The 16,183-nt window shown below is 50.6% G+C and overlaps 1 protein-coding gene and 1 long non-coding RNA gene across 6 annotated transcripts in view; both read left to right on the forward strand.

Moving 5' to 3' along the window:
* Positions 1 to 16,183, forward strand: part of LOC147701569 (GTPase KRas-like) — a 233,455-nt gene that overhangs the window by 101,366 nt on the left and 115,906 nt on the right. The window lies entirely within an intron of this gene.
* On the forward strand, positions 6,647 to 7,280 carry LOC147701570 (uncharacterized). The gene is made up of 3 exons (XR_015297188.1): positions 6,647 to 6,840; positions 6,930 to 7,067; positions 7,160 to 7,280. It is a non-coding gene; the product is annotated as an uncharacterized LOC147701570 (long non-coding RNA).

A 16,183-nucleotide genomic window follows, 5' to 3' on the forward strand; every position in this document is an offset into this window, starting at 1 on the left:
TGACAATCTTCTAGCACCCTCGATCGAGATACAACAACCTAACCATCGTGCAAATTTACTAAAAGCCGGCATGTTTTTCTAGTTTCTTAAACGTCTCCACAAATTTCAGAAAATTGGACTAATAGTCCACTTTACCCGCTTAACTTTCGTTATTTGCAAATATCGAAATACCAAGTCTGGATAACCAAAATACCAACAACAAAAAGATCTCAACAACCTGATCAAGTTGATTTACTAAGTACGGGCATGCTTTTCTATGTTATCTTAAATAATATTTCTACAAATTTCAAAGGTTGGACATGGTCCACATTACCCGTTTTATCTTCAATCATTGCGAAGAGTGAAATTAAACAAACCAGACAACCAAATCAAAGTACAAACAAAGGTGTCGCAAATCCACGACCCTGCCAGAATCTTTTGTCTCGTTCTCCAGGTCTCTTTACTGCAAAGATCGTCCAAGTCTATTGAGGGCCCGAGTCGGGACCGGAGCCACTTGCAGGGTTTTTTTTCTGATGTGGTGAAGGTCGGGTGGTGGCTTCAAAGACTAGGGTCTTTTTTGCGTAGGCCGGCCCACCACCGTCTGTTAAACTTCCTCGTCTGGACCCACAACGGGCAACCGCGTCTCTGATCGGCCTCACATTTTGGGTAGCAATTGTGGATTTGGGGGTCTTTTGGCAGACCACCAAAGATGTCAGTGTCACCCTATAGTCCACGGGGGTCTGGAATACAAACTGAGACCAACGCTGGAGCACAAGAGGATATTTCCATCTCATGAGATGGAGAGGCATCAACAGCAGACACCCATAGCTGTCTGAGGAGTCAGTCTGCAGAATGGTCTTACTTCACGTGTTCTATACTCTTTATCCTGCCCCAGGCATGTAAGGGGAATTGTATCAATCTTCTATTGCATTCCTAAACAAATAGTCAATGTGGAGATTCAGCAGGTGAGTAGCCTTTGGGGTTTTTCGCAGGATATGGGCAAAACCTAATTACATAGTACACAGTGGTCACTCTGATTAATTGGTACTGCAGGGCATAGCATGATTACATGTTAAACAAAGGTTAATCTGATAAGCACAGGTAACGGTGAGGCCCCTGTAGTGTGTAGGCGAAAAGCAGGTTTATACAATTGAGTCCATAAATATTTGTCGTTTTGACTACTGCAGGGCACAGGTGAGAGGTATGATTACACAGCAAACAGAAGTTTGATAGACCTGTTGAAGGTAGCATGCAGGGTGAGGACGATAAACATCTGGGAAACTCCCTGTCCGACTGGTTGAGCATTGGCTGGTCAGTTTGTGGCAGGCCAAAGCATGAACAGAGTGTCTGTGCAGGAATGTAACAGGTCAAAAGTGGAGCTCCATAGTGTTCGTGATACTGTGAGAAAGTCAGTCATGAAGGTTAAAGCACAACATGGTGGAGTGAATCACAAAATAGTGGAGTGAATGGCTAGATAGCAAACCCACTTTTCCACAGAGGGTGGGGGAGGTAGGGAGGATGGAGGGCAGGGTTCTTTTTCAGTTTTATTGTGTTTTAAGTGGTGTCTTTGCTACGGTGCCTGGAGTTTTCAATGAGGTTTGAATTACAGCGAGGTCGTCCCCCGGGACGTAGACCTTACACGCTGTGTATTGCTCTCTAGTCTTCACTCTGCCGGCGCCTGGATGTAGGCAGCTAAGCTGTATAGTGTGCTTTTACCACCACACCATAAAAATGAGTGATTTTGAAGTGTTAGAGTGCATAGTACAAGTTAAAATGCGGCAGTACAAGAACGGATACAATTTTAAGACCAATAGGTAAGCTACACAGAAGTGCGCTAGCGCACTAATCTTAACTGACAGCTTGCACGCGTCGGCTGCGCCGAGGTTCAGGCATCTGTAATCTAGAGACCACTCCGCCCCCCTCCGGTCTCCCAGCTAGAAGCTGGGTGGTGCGAGAGGAAATGCCAGGTACTCCCTCCACTCAAGCGGGTAAAACCTGTGGTGGATCGCAGAGCATGCAGTAAGGTAAGTGAGCGTGAATTCAAACAGCAGCACAGATAAATATACAATTTTTAAATGTGAGCAGAGCAATCTGCGTGCTGGCACACTAGTCTTGATCAGCAGCTAGTGCGCGTCTTGCATCAAATCTGGAATCTAAAGTTTTAGAGTGCACAGTAAAAGTTAAAATGCGGCAGTACAAGAACGGATAGAATTTTAAGATATAGGCAAGATACATACAGCGCGGTAGCCTTAACGGACAGCTTGCACGCGTCAGTTCATCTTCCTCAAGGGATATCTCAACACACTGAAGCCTCAGAGAAAGAACAGGAGTTATTCGTTGGAAACTCCAGTTCCACTTTCTAGGAGTCTCAGGCGAAAGAAGAGAACCCCCAAAAGGTCTCTTGAATCATGAATTCCTCCAAGATCCAGAGTCTGTCTTAATAGATTGCCACCCCTCTTCTGCAGACTCTCCTGTAGAAGGGATGGACACTTACACTCCAGACCTTCACTCCCTCAATGACACTGCAGCGTACAATACCCTGGTTGAAACATTAGCAGCCACATATGGGGTGCAGCTGGAGGAAAAGACGGATTGGTCATTCCACCTAAAAATCTGGATGCCAGCACAGAAGAATAACCAGTTCCTCCCAATGATATCCAGTGACCTGGACCAGGAACCGCCTCACCCAAAGCTGTTACTACCAGAGTGACACAAGCTAGTCTTTGGAGTAGTGCTTGTACTTTTTTCTTTTTCTGATGCAAAGTTGCGGCAGACTATCTTTGCCATTGTACTCGTAGCACAAATTCTTCCACTTCTGCAAGGCCCCCTCCACTGCCACCCAATGGCGAATTGCCAACTCGAACACACTACTTGGTAGCTAGGACCTAATGGAGTATCTCCGGTAGCAGTACAAGAAGATGACAAAAATGCTCATCCAGGACGACCAGACTTTCTCGATGTGCATGAAAACTGCAATGGATGCAGCAGATAAAGGCAGCAGACTACTATGTGAAGGTGCCATCCCAAATATACCTGCATGGCTGAGAGTTGCATGATGCACAGTCAGCAGCTTCTTAACAAGCAAGATCCATGGCTGGTAGAGACTCAATCTAGCTGCAGATTCCTTACCTTAGAATATGCCCCAAGCATTAGACTGTCATGACAGACCTAACTGTCAACGCAGGTGTGTTATGGTATGGTGAACGTGTGCAAGGATGCCCTTGTATCAGCCTGACCAGATGTCCAGAATGTAGACTCTGCGAGCTAACCCAGTGGTCATGGCTTCGACTCAGATGGAATGAGCCTGCAATTCTGAGGGGGTTCCTTCTTGGAAAATACATAGCGGATCTTAATGTGGAGGTCAGTCTATCGAGACATGTTCTCTTTCTTTCCTGTTTTCAACTTCTTCGCTCCAGTGAATCCATAAAGAGCTGATCGTCCATCCAGTGTTCTTTGGTGTGATCAATATAGAACGACCATGCTCCTTTCGAGTCCAAGAGATGTCTCCTCATCCTTGGAGGGATAAGACGTAGCAAAGAAAGTATCATGCTTTGGACAACATGGAAGGGTGTTGCCACTTCAAACAAAAAGGAGGCACTGTTGCGAGACCCACTTTGTCTGGGAGACCTGGGTTTAAAAGGTGAGCACATTAAGGAGGTTAAACTCCAATTAGGGTCCCATTGTGGCATAATGAAAGGTTTGGGGGGAGGAAACTGATTTTGAAGACCTTTCTAGAAAACATGTCACAACAGTTGAATTGAACAGGGTTGATCCAGCAACTGCAAAAAAGCCTAGATGGCTGAAAGATACCTCCTTAACTTTGTCCAGAACAAGGCCTTCCCAGGCACACCCACACAACAAACCTCAACACTTCGGACAATGCTGTACAAAGACGGTCATTATGTTTTTCAGTGCGCCAAGCCACAAACTTGACCCAAGGACAGGCATAGGGTTAAGTTCCCCCGCCATGTCGTTTCAAGACCCTGCCCTGTTTCAAGACCAGGAAAACTCCTGACGTTCCATCCATATCCAGAGGCACAGAATTCACTGGCATAGGGGCCAAGACCCCACTCCACTCGGTTTGTTGCAGGACCATATGGTGATAGTGTTATGCTTTGAACACTTGAGTCAGCCTTCCCTGGATGAAGGGATGGGAATCTTTCATGCCAACAAGTAGATGTGAAGACTAGACTGGTAAGATCTCTGGCTATGGGTCCCACAAGGTTTGTGGGAGCAGCAGCCACAAAAGGACTAAGGGGAGATTGGGGGGGGGGTGTTGCTGCACGCTGTGGCAATGGATGTGTCTTGTAGCCCCTACCATAGTCGTATGATGCAAAATGAGGCTGGCATGGGGCTGTGGAGAGTCCCAAGGACCAGGTGGCGGCATCTTTGAAGCGCTAGAGTGCTGAATCTGCCTCGTTACCTAACAAGCAAGTGCTATTAAAGGGCATGTCCTTAAGGGATGCCTGGACCCCCCCCCCCCCAAATAAAATCCACCGTCCGAAAGAAGCCAGATAGTGTATTGTGTCCAATCCGCATCGTATTGTAAACTTTGCTCTAGGATGCCGTGAATGCGATGTGGTTGATGGGGTGATCATGCTCCTTGGTCCACAAAATGGCGGCTGAAGTGGCCCTAATCACATGGTCAAAGTCCCTCAGTCTTGTTTTAGTGGAAGTTCAGTCACCACTGGGCTAACAGTCGCCCAGTATTGTGGTCACAGCTAAATCTTTCCCTCTGCGATAACTCTGCGTCTGGGCAACCAAGCTGCACTCTCTGGCGCTCAGGGAGCTCTGGTGCAACTTTGAGCTGGTCCTGATCTCTGGTGCTGCACAGTGGCTGTTCTGAGCTAGCAACTTGCCCCAGCATGCTTCTCCTCTGGCCCTGTGCTGTGAACAGGTCAGTAACTGACCCTTGGAGTCTCTTTGCTTTGATTTTGATCCGGAGATGATTGTCCACGCCAGTGCAGCCTCTTTGCCGATAGGCTACCATGTTCCCTCCATCCTGATGACCACTTCCAGGAAAGCGTGGCAACTGGCTATTCCAAGATGCACTAGTTTGGACACTCCAAACATTACAAAACCCCTCTCTGCATTCAAAGTTCCCTAGCCCGACCCAGAGGTGTGGTTACCAAGTAGGCTACTTGACCCAGAAAACTGGTTTACAGGTTTCCACTCTCCTTCCCAGGTGCTAGCTAGTCTGCCTAAACAGTGCTAATGTCCTTCTCCCAAGTGTTCCCCTGTTGCTGTTCAAAGGTGGCTTAAGCATTGATGCTCACATTTTGGGCCCACACCCATGTGGCTTCCAGCAGGAAGGAGGCAACACCTCTCTCCCGTGGAGGCCTCTATTGTGTTCTTTCCTGAGAGATGTTAGCACGTCTCCCTAGGAGAGCAGAGCAATCTCTGGCTCAAGCTCTTGGTGTGACCATTAAGGGCACACGAGATTTAAGTCCACAAATGTGCACCTTTGTAAAAATTGCATGCTGTATGAAAGTGCTCCCCCAGGGAGACGTGCTAACATCTCTCAGGAAAGAACACAATCGAGGCCTCCACGGGAGAGAGGCGTTGCCTCCTTCCTGCTGGAAGCCACATGGGTGTGGGCCCAAAATGTGAGCATCAACGCTTAAGCCACCTTTGAACAGCAACTGGGGAACACTTGGGAGAATGAATTATAATTTGGAGCCATTGTCTTCTATCAATCAGACTGTATATATTTCACTCACACCATTTGCGCCGTTCACGCTGTGCACCATTGTCACTTGCGTCGCCACCTTATGTCACATGTACACTGAGCACCAAGTACAATTCGGGTTGTTTTTCAAATTATTTCTATGCAGTGCTGCTATAACTGTATATCTTGTTTATACTTTGAATACATGATGCTATAAGCGCATTCAAAAAAACTAATTGTCCTTTTTCCTTGCTAGTAATGCCTTTGGCATACATACTTAACTGTCTACACATTAATACCTTGTGGGATTGTTTGGTTATTTTATCCTTCTACCCTGATCCCAACCTGGTATATAGGTCATCCTCCTGTTGTCATTTACTACACATCCCTGTGTACTTTTGTAACAAGGGAACCCTCTAGGTGGTTAAGGACCTAGGGTAGCAATTTTTCAGGAAAATATTGGTCAAAGGCAAATCCTACATTTTCAGTAATGTACAAATCAATTGCCATACATTCACTAATTGTAACACATGTGATGTAATGTAACAAAGTGTACATTGGCCAGACCAAACAGAAAATCAGAACCAGGATTGGGCAACATCGAAGCAGGGTGCGATGTAAAACCGCCAATGCACCACTTGTTGAACGTTTTCTAAAAGGACACAATGAGTGACATTAATTAGACTGTCCTAAAAGCCCTCAGACTACCCCCACGAGGCGGAGACATGGCCTCTTTATTGAACAAAGAGGAACTGAAAAGAATTATCCTGATGGACAGTATAAGAACAGGACTCGATAGAAGCGAGGATTGGACTTCGTTGTTGTAAATTACTGCATTCCTGGTCCCTCACACTAAACTGTTATCTTTGTCTGCTAATGGTTGAAATAATGCCAAATGTTGAATGTTTTTAAATCAAAACAAACTATTTTGCAATGTATATATGTCACCATGTGCCCACTTAAAGCACTATACTTATTTCACAGTGGTTCACACTCCCAAGATGGCTGCCACATTTAGACCACGCCAGCAGTTATCCCTCTTCACTTTCCGTTATCAACAGGCACTTCCCCTCACCTAAGATGGCCGCCACCTTTCGCCTCTATTTAAAACCAAGACCATGCCCCCGAGTTTGTTGCTCCTGACAAGCTACCATGCCCGGCAGCCTCCCGGCATCGCCTGACAGGATATCGAGGTAAGATGATTACAATCTGACCCCCTCGCCCCAGCGGAGACAACTGCCCCAAGCATCTCATCCTGATGCCACATTGCTCTCTCTCCTAGGTATTTTCCCTCAATTGAGCGCACGGACTGGGATTTTGCTCCCGCACACCGCCCCTCGCTGGCTTCATTGGTCTCCGGCTCAATCATTCTCTCCTAGCGAAACGCTCTACGCCAAGGAGTTTTTCTTGAATCGTCCAGGTAATTCACAGCGCACACCCAGTATCTCCCACCTCCCCATCCCATGGCACCTTATTTAATACACATCCCCCTTTTTTTCCCCGTGCCTCTAGAATACTCGAGATCCAACTGTCCGGACGGTCGAAATCCCAGCCCGACCGGTCCTTAGCTTCCACCGGGAAACACGGCACAGGCATTGCCCGCAACCTTTTGCAATATCCTTCAGTAGCCCCCAGAGGTGAGACCGGCGCGTCCCCAGCGTCTCCTTGACATAAGGCCTCCGCAAATGCACCTCAGTCACCATGGCCCTTACACTGGCTAACACTATGTAGTCACTGAAATTTGTTTACTCTGTCTTCTCACATACACTCCTTTTAGATCTGCTCATCACTTTTCACAAAAGACATTAAATATGTCTTTCTTTTAAACATGTATAATCTCGATAGCAATTCTGCTAAACTGAACGTTTTACATGCTGCCATCATTTTATGTTTAATCTAAGCTTGCTCAGTCTTTCGTTTTCCCCCTTGGACGCATTGTTTAAAGTAACGCCGGGACTTCCCACCCTCCGCCTTGTTAAATGTACAGATTGATTCACATTTTTCCTCATAAGGCTCCTTCAACCAGTGCATGTTCTTATGACAAACTATGTAACCACTAAGCCGTATGTCTTTTAAATAAGCTCTTCTTGCCTTTTCCCCCCTATTTTTTCCAACAGGCTCTCAAACAATATTCAGGCACACATTCCTTAGTCCTGATGATGATGATCCTTGTAATTGTTTTTAAGGTTCGAAATGCCGTTGACATGCTAAATAGTTACACACAAGCTTTCCATTGTGTTACTATGTGTTTACTATATAAGAACAGCCTTGTCTAAATCTAATTTAAATGCATGCGTTCGGGGGCGGAGCTATCCAGCAAGCACGATGGCCGCCTGAAACCGCGGCTATGCCGTGCACAGTTCAATTATCCCGTTTGAACACTAATAGAGAAACGTTTGTGGACCAATTCCTGCTTCCCATGATGGAGCCGACTGGCGATAACCCCTGCGGCAGCGAGGAAACGTATACAAGACGGTGCAGAGTCCCGACGATGTCTCCGCATTGGTAGGCCGAGTAGCCGCGGACTTGCGTGCGCCCTGTGCCTGGAGCGACGTAACGCGACTTGCGGACGCTGGGAGCGGTCTGAGCCGGAGCTCCGGCACGAGCCTGCTACTAAGTGCGGAAAGCGACGCGTGTTCGGCGGCAGTACAGGGGGCTCGACACAACACGATCCCTCAGTGCCGACCTCCCGAAGCTGCGCCTACATCCGCCCCTGTCCATCGGCAAGTGGAGAGGGTCCAGAACACCATCGTGGGCATCGGACCGACGGGAGACTGGTTGCTGCTGTCCCAGGGACTGCTTGGGGAACGGAATAAATCTGAGGCAGATTCGGTCGCCATCCTCCCCGGAAATAGTCACGTAAGACTGCACGTCTTCGCTCCCGCAGGTTGTGCGACATTCTGGCTTTCCACACTCTGCGAACTTGAGGTGCATTTCGCTCCCTGGGTTGAGAGCGGAGTTACGCTTGGTGCATGGTGTACCCCCGGACCGGGTAGCACTGAGGCATACAGGGAGTGGGCACCCCTCTGGTCCCCCACGTTGGAAATTCACTTGGTGGCTGGCTGCCGCTAGAGGAGGCCTCTGGGAGGCCGTTAGCGAGACAATTCTGGATAGGTGGCTAATACCATAGCTGCTTGGGCTAGCGATTCGCCTAGATCCTGTGGCCCGACAGTAGCTGCATGAGGCGACGGGGGAGATAGGCAGTGCCCCCCTCCGGCACTCTGAGTTACGCTATTGTAGCACAGCAAGAGGCGCAACGATAAACTCCGAAGTGCAGGGGGAAACTGCTGCACGCACTGCAGTGCACCAAACGGAACACCAGTTTCCCCGCAAGATGTGTGTGCTGCCAGCCACAAGATGGGCAAAGGTGATGGAACTCAAAGCCGGCTGCCCTTCGAACAGAAACGGTCACTGCAGCAGAGCCCAGACAGAAGGGGCTGCGCCGCGCTCTGAGGAGGCTCAGGGTACTAATTCAGACATTAAGGCCATGCTGCTCTCTATGCAGCAAAGTCTGCAGACCAGCATCTCCGCCCTGGGCACCAAAATGGACGCTATGACATACAGAATGGACCGTATGGCGGAACGGCTAGATAAACATGCTGAGTGACCCGATATGGCCGAAAGAAGGATGACCGAAGTTGAAGAGGTGCAAACAGACCTAGATACAACTAATAAAAAATTGGAGAGAATGATGCAAGTCCTACAGGACAAAATGAAGGATTTAGAGGCGCGGTCTCGGCGGTGTAACCTTCGCATCACAGGCCTTCCGGAGAGCACACAGGCCCAATGGAGCGTTTCGTGGAAAAGCTACTTAAAACACTTCTGGGAGATGGAGTGTTCTCTGCCATGTTCACGGTGGGGAGAGCACACAGGTCACTGGCCCTTCGCCCAAAACCCATGGCACCCCCTCGTCCCATAATGGCGAAGCTGCTTAACTATCGGGACAGAGACACTGCGCTCAAAATGGCTCGGTCCAAACAGTTGCAATATGAAGGGTCCGCCATATAGCTGTACCCAGATTTCACTGCAAAGGTGCAGGAAGAGCGCAAACAATTCATTCCACACAAAAAGCGCCTCAGATGGGACTGGACTACGTTCTGCTATAACCAGCCGAGCTGCGTGTTAACAGACGTGGACATTCGCATATATTTACGGACCCCAAGGCACTGCAACAAGCTATGAAGCGCTGGTCGAGGGAGCAGGACTCGACCAGTGAAGATACTCTGGAAGCTGAGGGGGGCGACAGCCGATTGGACGACAGACTGATTTCATTAACTGCAAAGATGCTGGCTGCACATCAGTACTGTGACAATCTGGGGAGGGCTTCGAGGGCTCCCCCGGAGGGGAAACGAGGGGGGTTGATCCAGCCTACGGAGAATACAGACTGTACAGATAAGTGGTTTGGGGAGCGGGAGGAGGGTGGTGAAGTTTGTTTCACGAGATTCACAACTGTACCCCGCTGGTCCCCGGTTTTCCTATATTTTATCTCACGAGTTCTAATTTTGTGCTTTGAGCGCTGATTCACTCTGAACTGGGAACATTGATCAGGCAGTGATCTGCGCTGGGGACGTAGCTGCGGGGAGAACATAAGACAATCTAACGATTAGGAAAACGTTGCGCTAATCACAGATACTGTGCATGGGGGTGATGGGTGGAGGGCTACTCAAGTGTTCTGAGATTTAGGCAGAGACTATGACTCCAGGCTACCTAGGCCCCCGCGCGTTAAGCACACTTGTGATGGTGTTCAATGTTGGGGTATCGATGCTGGGGAGTAGGTAGGGTGATAGACTTCTGTCGGACCAGGTTGGGGTGGGTCTACTGTGGGTTGGGGGGTGGAGGGCTGGGGAGTGGGAGTTAAAGTTTGAAGATTTGACGCTGGTTCCTCAAATTGGCAAAAATTATAGATGTTACAATGTGATGACTCGCTGCTGTAGTCCATCCCAATGGCTCAGATAACTAGTACTGCCGGAGCGCACACCGGAAATCCCATGGAAGCCCTTAGGGCTTTAACCTGGAATGTCAGGGTTGAATGATCACAGGAAACTGAAAGTGTTACACTATTTGCAGAGACTCCACAGTGACCTAGCTCTTATTCAGGAAACACATGTCCCTCTAGCACAATGCTACAAAATAGGGGATTACCAGGCAACACCACAGTAGCTGGGTTTACTACACACTCTAGGAGAGTCCTGACGTGGGTGAATCCGAGATCTAAGTTGGACTTGAGACTAGTACAAGAAGATCCAGAGGGCAGGTACTTCATATCTAGATGCACGGGGAAGGGACATGATATGATCGTGGTTAACGTGTATGGGCCAAACTACGACTCTCCAGAGTTTTACGAAAAGCTAGCGCGATGCTGTCGCATTCTCCAACGCGCAGATGCTTTGGGGGTTGACTTTAACATAGTGATGGATCCGGAGTTAGATAGGTCTTCGGGTCCACAGCGTAGACCTTCTGCGGCAGCAGTTGCACTTCAGGCCGAGTTACTGATGTTAGATTTAGTAGATGTATGGAGAGGGAGAAATGCCACTAGGGGCGGTTACACACATTACACATTACTCAGCATACCACAACATTCACACCAGGATTGATTACTGGCTGGCCTTCTATTCTGTCTCTAGTCACATATGGTCCTGTACGGTTTTAGCATGTACCCTCTGATCACTCGCCAATACTTGGAGACACCGATAGGTAGGATCCCTTCCTTCTCTTGGCGATTTCCCCCGTACTCATTACATGACGACTCCTTTAGAGGGGAACTGGCAGCGGAAATAGATCTCTTCTTTGAGAAAAACATGGGATCCGTTGATAGCTTTCAAACAGTGTGGGAAGCGTTAAAGGTATTTATACGAGGGGTGGCTATGGCCAAACAAGCATTGACGCATAGCCTTTAAAACACTGGAGTGAGATACCTGGAGTCGCAACTGATTGATCTGGAGCAACAACTGTCTGACTCGGACCCCACAATAGTGGCTCAGATCAGGTCCCTTATCTCAGACTTCAACGAGGAGGCAGACCGGGAAGTTTGCCATATGGGGACATACGCAACAGCGAGAACTTACGGAGAGAGCGAGCGACCAAGCTCTCTTAGCTAAACCATTACGCAACAGCAAGAGGGCCCAGAAATTGACTGAACTTGTGACGGCTGCTGGGGAAGTTGTCACATCAGATGATGGGATCTTGAGGGAGTTCAGAGACCTCTACTCGGGTCTGTACACTTCTAGAACAGAACCTAGAGGCAGACCTGGATGATTACCTAGAACACATACAAATGCCACTCTTAACACAATCGGATCAGGAGTTTTCTATGTCCCCTATACAGGAAGACGAGATATCAGAAGCATTGGCTAGTATGCGCAAACACAGCGCCCCTGGGGCGGATGGATTGACTGTGGGGTTTTATAAGGCGTTCAAAGAAACTAATCCTGCATCTCTCCTCTCTTTGAGATGTGTGAGGAGGGCTACATGCCACAGTCTGAGAGAGGCCTTAATAGTCACCATTCTTAAACCCGGAAAGACCCCTAGTGTTTGTGGTTCGTACAGACCATTATCTCTACTGAATGTAGATGCGAAGGTCTACGCTAAGGTTCTAGCCACACGACTTGCTCTAATAGCTCCAGAAATAGTGGCTTCGGAGCAGTCCAGCTTTATACCAGGAAGGAACCTAACCTACAACATTCGCACGGTATTGGGGATCATTCAACACGTAGGCAAGACACGAAGGCTGTTGCCATCTTTTTAGACATAGAGAAGGCCTTCGATTCCCTGGAGTGGCCTTTTATGCTGAGGGCTTTGCGACGGCTGGGCCTCGGAACCGTTCTTGCAAATGATCGGTGCATTGTACTGGATGCCGCTGGCCAGACTGCGCATACGTGATCGTGTATCTGACCCATTTGAAATTAGCAGAGGCACGAGGCAGGGCTGCCCACTTTCTCCATTGTTGTATGCGCTGGTCGCAGAGCCACTGGCCTGTGCACTACAGGAGTATCATTGGCACCGGGGAGTTAGCTTCCCGTCATATAAAATTGTAATCTCAACCTATGCTGACGATACACTACTTTATGTCCGCAACCCAGAGGCAAACCTGACTTCAGTGTTGCGGGAGGTGGTCCGCTTTGTGGCGCTTTCCGGACTCCAGATTAACTGGAACAAGTCGGTAGTGTTCCCGCTAACTCCGGTGACGAACCACTTTGAAATGGAATATCCGCTGCTTTGGTCTACAGATCCGGTGCGCTATCTAGGAATAATGATCCCCTCTGACTCAGGTGTTCCGTGAGAACTATGGTGTGGCCTTTAGCAAATGCGAAGACTATGTGGAGAAGTGGTGCAGACTCCCACTATCATTGATTGGACGTATAGCCATCATGAAGATGGTGGTGTTACCCCGGTTCCTCTCTCTTCAATACTTTACCTATCATACTATCGAAGGCTTTCTTCAGAAACCTGACGAAACTTATGGTTCGTTTAGCCTGGGGCGGGAAGCAGCCGAGAGTACAATGGAACACGCTTACGCTCCCGTACGAGCTGGGGGGCCTGGGAGCTCCAGACACGGAGCGTTACTACAGGGTTGCACAGGCTGCCCATCTGCACACGTGGCTGCACGGTGAAGCAACCATTCCACATGTAAGGATGGAGCGACTATTTGCAGTCCCCCTCCCGGCCTCGATATGCACCCCCGTGGACCGCAGGATAGGAGTGCTATCAATCAATCAAGGCATTTATAGAGCGCACTACTCACCCGGAGGGTCCCAAGGCGCTGGGGGGGTGGGTACTGCTACTGCTCGAACAGCCAGGTCTTGAGCTTCTTCCTGAAGGAGAGGTGGTCTTGGGTCAGGCGAAGGTCGGGAGGGAGGGTGTTCCAGGTCTTGGCGGCTAGGTAGGAGAAGGACCTTCCTCCTGTTGTCGCTCTTCGGATGCGGGGGACGGCGGCGAGGGCGTGGTTGGTCGATCGGAGGTGGCGTTTGGGAGTGTAGAAGTTGAGGCGGTTGTTGAGGTAGCTCGGGCCTTGGTCGTGTAGGGCTTTGTATGCGTGGGTGAGGAGACGGAAGGTGATTCTCTTGTTGACGGGGAGCCAGTGCAGGTCTCTCAGATGTCCGGAGATGTGGCTGCGTCGGGGGATGTCGAGGATGAGTCTGGCTGAGGCGCTCTGGATCTGCTGGAGTCTCTTCTGGAGCTTGGCGGTGGTTCCGGCGTAGAGGGCGTTGCCGTAGTCCTGTCGGCTGGTGATGAGGGCCTGGGTGACCGTCTTCCTGGTCTCGGTGGGGATCCACCGGAAGATCTTCCGTAGCATGCGCAGGATGTTGAAACAGGACGCGGAGATGGCGTTGACTTGTCTGGTCATGGAGAGGGAGGAGTCCAGGATGAAGCCCAGGTTGCCTGCATGGTTTGTCGGTTTGGGTGCGGTGCCCAGGGCGGGGGGCCACCAGGAGTCGTCCCAGGCGGAGGGCGTGGAGCCCAGGATGAGGACTTCCGTCTTGTCTGAGTTCAGTTTCAGGCGGCTGGTCGTCATCCACTCGGCTACGTCTTTCATCCCTTCGTGGAGGTTGGTTCTGGCGGTGGCGGGGTCGTTGGTCAGGGAGAGGATCAGCTGGGTGTCGTCGGCGTAGGAGATGATGTTGAGGTTGTGTTGGCGTGCGATGGCCGCAAGGGGGCTCATGTAGACATTGAAGAGGGTGGGGCTGAGCGAGGAGCCCTGAGGAACACCGCAGATGACTTCCGTGGCTGCAGATCTGAACGGTGGTAGGCGGACTCTCTGTTCTTCCATCGGAAGGAGATGATCCATTCCAGTGCCTTCTCCTGGATTCCGACGTTGCTGAGGCGCTGCACTAGGGTGCAGTGGCAAACTGTGTCGAACGCCGCGGAGAGGTCTAGGAGGATGAGGGCCGCTGTTTCACCGTTGTCCAGCAGGGCTCGGATGTCATCGGTGGCAGCGATGAGGGCGGTCTCGGTGCTGTGGTTGGCTCGGAAGCCAGATTGTGAGGGGTCGAGGGATCCATTTGTCTCGGAAGGCGGCCAGCTGCTTGTTGACGGTCTTCTCAATGACTTTGGCTGGGAACGGGAGGAGCGAGATGGGGCGGTAATTCTTGTTCAGTCGGGTCTGCTGTTGGTTTCTTTAGTAGAGCCGGAGTTCGGCGTGCTTCCAGCTCTCAGGGAAGGTGGCGGTGTTGAAGGAGGTGTTGATGATGTCCTGCAGGTGGGGTGCGATGACAGCGTCGGCCTTGTTGAAGACGTGGTGGGGGCAGGGGTCGGTCGGAGATCCGGAGTGGATAGAGTTCATCGTGCAGATGGTGTCTTCTGTGTTGATCTGGGTCCAGGCGTTGAGGGTGGTGGTGGGGGGCGTTGGTGCGGTCGTGGGGAGCGTTGTTTGTGGGCTGAAGCTGTTGTGTATGTCAGCGATTTTGTTGTGGAAGTAGGAGGCGAGGGAGTTGCAGAGGTCTTGCGACGGGGTGATGTCGTTGTTTCCGGCGTTGGGGAGCTCTTTCACGATGTTGAAGAGTTCCTTGCAGTTATGTGCGTTGTTGTCCAGCCGGTCCTTGAATGCTGTTTTCTTGGTGGCGCGGATCAGTTGATGGTGCTTCCGGGTGGCGAGCTTGAGGGTGGTCATGTTGTCCGGTGTTGGCTCCCTTCTCCAGGCTTTCTCGAGGGCTCTGCAGTTCTTCTTGGAGCTCCTGAGTTCGTCGGTGAACCATGGGGCCTTCTTGCTGTCGGGTCTGCTAGGCGGGGTCCTCAGTGGGGCGAGGTCGTCTGTGCAGTTGCTGATCCACTTCGTGAGGTTGTCGGCGGCCTGGCTGGGGTTCGCTGAGCTGGCAGGAGGGTGCTGGCTCAGGGAAGCGGCGAGCTGGTCTGCTGTGATCTTGTTCCAGTTTCTTCGAGCAACCTGTTGCTGGTGGTGGATCGTGGATCTTCTGAAGGTGAAGTGGACGCAGCTGTGGTCCGTCCAGTGGAGTCCGGTGGCGTGGCTGAAGGCAATGTCCTTGCTGGAAGAGAAGACCGCGTCGAGTGTGTGTCCGGCGAGGTGGGTGGGGGTGGTCACCAGCTGCTTGAGTCCGAGGTTGTCAAGCAGGGTGGTGGTGTTGCGGTCGTTGTTGTTCTCCAGGTGGAAGTTGATGTCCCCCAGGAGGATGTAGTCAACGGAGGGGAGGGCGTTGCGGCTGATGAAGTCGGCGATGTCTTCGCTGAATTGTGTGCGTTGTCCCGGGGGTCGGTAGATGAGGGTGCCTCTGAGGGTGGTCTTGGGGTCCGTGTGGATCTGGAAGTGCAGGTGTTCGCAGTTGTCAGGGTGTCGTCGGTGTTGGTCGTGATGCGGATGGTGTCCCTTTGGATGATGGCGATGCCGCCTCCAGTCTGGTTGCCGCGGTCTCTTCAGGTGATCTTGTAGCCCTCTGGGATGGCGATGGCGATGTCGGGCGCTGACTAGACTCAATTACAGCCACGAAGCACGTGTGATACTCGTTGAGGGCCAGGGGAGGCAACTTGATTTATTCCCCCCTAATGGCAGTGGAATGGATGGTGTGGCTACCGCCGGTCGAGGAG

The sequence above is a fragment of the Lissotriton vulgaris genome, chromosome 7 (genome assembly GCF_964263255.1).
Source record: "Lissotriton vulgaris chromosome 7, aLisVul1.2, whole genome shotgun sequence".
NCBI lineage: Eukaryota > Metazoa > Chordata > Amphibia > Caudata > Salamandridae > Lissotriton > Lissotriton vulgaris.